This window comes from Borostomias antarcticus, assembly GCF_949987555.1.
Source record: "Borostomias antarcticus genome assembly, chromosome: 16".
Classification (NCBI taxonomy): Eukaryota; Metazoa; Chordata; class Actinopteri; order Stomiiformes; family Stomiidae; genus Borostomias; species Borostomias antarcticus.
The window spans coordinates 2,654,408-2,659,342 of NC_140249.1; positions in this window are offsets into that span (position 1 = coordinate 2,654,408).

Genomic DNA, 4,935 nt, shown 5'->3' on the forward strand with positions numbered 1-4,935 from the left:
AGTCTAGCCCTACCCTGCTGTGCACCAGGATGGATGAGTCATGCGTGGAGCCAGGCCACCGTGCCACTACACTTGTGATGAGCATGTCGGCGTCACATATGATTTGGGTATTTATAGTGTGTACATTTTTGCGATTCACATAGACGTATTCATTCACTGATGGTGCCCTTATCAATATGTGGGTGCAGTCGCCATCGCCGTCACCTCTTTGGAGTTCTATCTCGACCAGTAGGCCGAGTAGCGCCGGATTCATTTTGGCTTGCATTACGCACAGGAGGACTGTCATTTATATGCTTACCAAACAGCAAATGGGTCCACATGATCACATATTAATGACAATCTAATTGGTCAATTATTGCCGTTTGATGGCATTAGGTGTGTGAGGACATATTGCGCAGAAAGGTTTGGGACAGTGCATAGGTTAAGTTTGGGGAATAAATCCATATCGGACCATTAATGAGCCGGTTAGAGGACACGATCTTGCATTGAGATATATGTTTGTGCTGAATTGGGCTATTAGCCTACATGATTGTGCGTTTATAAACTCTCTCCATCAAACATTGTAATTCACCGACGCACCACCGGCGTCGCCAGTTCCCCCTGTGTTCAAAAAGGGTGTAAAAACCCGTCTAAATCGGTACGCCGAGTCGAGAGGTGGCGTAGAAAAGTGTGTAAAAAGGCGACTAAATATACGCCCTTTTTGGTTGATAGATCGAGCTGTGGGGGTGAAGAGGGCGTACGTCTGAAATCGCGGAAAAAGAGGTGTAAAAAAAGGCGTACCTCAATGATAAATGAGGCCCCGGGTTCCTACTTTGTAGGACCCCTAATAACAATGAACACATAAGTGTATGGGGGAAAGCAGACATTATAAATAATGCCTCTCTCTCTATCCCCCCCTCTACCTCTCTCTCTCTCCCTCCCTCTGTGCCTCCCTCCCTCTCTCTCTCCCTCCCTCCCTCCCTCCCTCCCTCCCTCTCTCCATCTCCCTCCCTCCCTCCCTCCCTTCCTCTCTCCCTCCCTCCCTCCCTCTCTCCCTGCCTCCCTCCCTCTCTCCCTCCCTCTCTCCCTCCCTCTCCCTCCCTCCCTCCCTCCCTCTCTCCCTCCCTCTCTCTCTCCCTCCCTCCCTCCCTCTCCCTCCCTCCCTCCCTCCCTCCCTCCCTCTCTCTCTCTCTCCCTCCCTCCCTCCCTCCCTCCCTCCCTCCCTCCCTCTCTCTCTCTCTCTCCCTCCCTCCCTCCCTCCCTCCCTCCCTCTCTCTCTCCCTCCCTCTCTCCCTCCCTCCCTCTCTCTCTCTCTCCCTCCCTCTCTCTCTCCCTCCCTCAGAGCCGTCTGCTGCCCCTGTGTTCTGGAGACAGGTGGAGGAAGCTGACGCCAGCGGCTGGAGACGTGTAAACCTGCTTTGGAAGGTGTGTTCAAGGAAGGTGTGTGTGTGTGTGTGTGTGTGTGTGTATGTGTGTAAGAGAGACTATGTGTGTATGTGTGTGTGTGTGTGTGTGTGTGTGTGTGTGTGTGTGTAAGAGAGACTATGTGTGTGTGTGTGTGTGTGTAAGAGAGACTATGTGTGTGTGTGTGTAAGAGAGACTATGTGTGTGTGTGTGTGTGTGTGTGTGTGTGTAAGAGAGACTATGTGTGTGTGTGTGTGTGTGTGTAAGAGAGACTATGTGTGTGTGTGTGTTTGTGTAAGAGAGACTATGTGCGTGTGTGTGTGTGTGTGTGTGTGTGTGTAGGAGAGACTATGTGTGTGTGTGTGTGTGTGTGTGTGTGTGTGTAAGAGAGACTGTGTGTGTGTGTGTGTGTGTTTGTGTGTGTGTAAGAGAGACTATGTGTGTGTGTGTATGTGTGTGTGTGTAAGAGAGACTGTGTGTGTGTGTGGTAGCCGTCTCCCCCAGCGTGGGTTCATGGTCTGTGTGTCTCCCAGGTCCTGCCCACTGCGCTGGCCAACGGCAGGGTCACCCACTATAACGTCTCCTGTGAGACGGAAAACGGCGAGACACTGGAGGATCATGGGAGTTGTGGTCTCGTTGCCCATCGCCGGGACTCGTGTCGTCTGTCCCTCCCTCCGGAGCCCTGCTGCTGCTTCCTCTCCGCCTCCAACGCTGCCGGGACCTCCCCTGGCGCTCGCCTCCGGATCCCGGGGCCGGGAGAGACAGGTACTAGAGCAGGTGTTACAGTGAGGGAGGGGCCTACCAGGCCACGCCCACCGTTCACACCCATTCATGAGTTTCAGCGGTCGCTGAATCCAGCTGCTCGGTGAACTGACTGGCTGCATTTGAAGAGAAAGAGAGACTCCTTCTCTCCACCCTCCAAATACACGGTTCCCCTCCGCTCTCCTCTCTCCTCTCTCTCAAGGGTGCAGTGTAGAACCATTTGACACGTAGAAGAACCCATACAGAACCCTTTTGGGGTCTGTAAGGTTCCATCCGAAAAGTGTTCTATGCGGTATCATAGGGTTCTATCAGAAACCCTTTTTCAGAGGGTTCTTCTATCGATACAACCGGTTCTGTAAGGCCCTCTTGTTTATTTGGAGTGTCTGATCCTAGTAACGCGCCCCCCCCCCCTCAGAGCCCCCAGCCCCGGAGCAGCTCTCCGTCAGGCCGCTCAATCACACCAGCCTGGGCATCCAGTGGAAGGCGCCGGCCGGCCAATCAGTGAGAGGCTTTGTTTTGGAGTGGTCTGCGGCTACAGAGACTACAACCAGTGTGCTGCACTGGGATTGGCTGAATGGCTCGAGCAGGGCACTGGTCATTACAGGTGAGAGAGTGATATAAGTTTGAACAGACCAGACACACGCACATGCACACGCGCACACACACATATAGACAGACAGACACACACACACACACACACACATATATACACACACACACACACACACACACACTGTACAAACACACACACTCACACACACTCACATACAAAAACAGACACAGACATACACACACAAACACATGAATGAATAAGTGCTTTTATCCATGATTGAGCTGTCTGTTTGTGTGTGTGTGTGTGTGTGTGTGTGTGCGTGTGTGTGTGTGTGTGTGTGTGTGTGTGTGTGTGTGTGTGTGTGTGTGTGTGTGTGGTGCCTTAGAGGGTGTGTATCCGCTGGTGCCCTACGTTGTGTCCGTCAGAGGGCTGTATGGAGAGAGAGGAGCTGGAGGTCGCAGCATCACACATCCCCCAGTCTACACCTGCCAGGGAGGTGAGGCATCCCCACACCCCCCCCCCCCAGTCTAACCACACACCCTCCAGTCTAACCACACACCCCCCAGTCTAACCACACACCCCCCAGTCTAACTATACACCCCCCAGTCTAACCACACACCCCCCAGTCTAACCACACCCCCCAGTCTAACCACACCCCCCAGTCTAACCACACCCCCCTAGTCTAACCATACACCCCCCAGTCTAACCACACCCCCCAGTCTAACCACACCCCCCCCCCAGTCTAACCACACCCCCCCCAGTCTAACCACACACCCCCCAGTCTAACCACACACCCCCCAGTCTAACCACACCCCCCCCCCAGTCTAACCACACCCCCCCCAGTCTAACCACACCCCCCCCAGTCTAACCACACCCCCCCCAGTCTAACCACACACCCCCCCAGTCTAACCACACCCCCCCCAGTCTAACTATACACCCCCCAGTCTAACTATACACCCCCCCAGTCTAACTATACACCCCCCAGTCTAACTATACACCCCCCAGTCTAACCACACACCCCCCAGTCTAACTATACACCCCCCAGTCTAACTATACACCCCCCAGTCTAACCACACACCCCCCAGTCTAACTATACACCCCCCAGTCTAACCACACACCCCCCAGTCTAACCACACCCCCCCCAGTCTAACTATACACCCCCCAGTCTAACTATACACCCCCCAGTCTAACTATACACCCCCCAGTCTAACCACACACTCCCCAGTCTAACCACACACCCCCCAGTCTAACCACACCCCCCCCAGTCTAACTATACACCCCCCAGTCTAACCACACACCCCCCAGTCTAACTATACACCCCCCAGTCTAACTATACACCCCCCAGTCTAACCACACACCCCCCAGTCTAACTATACACCCCCCAGTCTAACTATACACCCCCCAGTCTAACCACACACCCCCCAGTCTAACTATACACCCCCCAGTCTAACCACACACACCCCAGTCTAACTATACACCCCCCAGTCTAACTATACACCCCCCAGTCTAACTATACACCCCCCAGTCTAACCACACACCCCCCAGTCTAACCACACCCCCCCCAGTCTAACTATACACCCCCCAGTCTAACTATACACCCCCCCCAGTCTAACTATACACCCCCCAGTCTAACCACACCCCCCAGTCTAACTATACACCCCTCAGTCTAACTATACACCCCCCAGTCTAACCACACCCCCCAGTCTAACTATACACCCCCCAGTCTTACTATACACCCCCCCCAGTCTAACTATACACCCCCCAGTCTAACTATACACCCCTTTGTTTTTTTACAGTTTAAAATAGGATGTTATCATAGTTTTTACACCACCTCATAGAACCTGTCCCCTACTGGAACAGCCATTAATACACTGAAGTTTGGCTTCCTGCTTTTCTCTAATGTCTCCACAGCGCCCTCTGCTGGTCCGGAACTGCAGGTGCAGCAGGACACCGGAGACACGGTGACCCTCACCTGGAGGCCCATCCCCCTGGAGCAGCAGCACGGATACATCCGGAACTACATTATCCAATACACAGACATGCACCGCAAGACCAGGAGTACGCTCTGACACACCACACACACAACACGTAAACACAAACACACACACAACACGCACACACACACACGCACACTCAAACACACACACAACACGCACACACAACACACACTCAAACACACACACACACACACACACACACACACACACACTAATGGTTAGACAGTTACTTTCATAGAC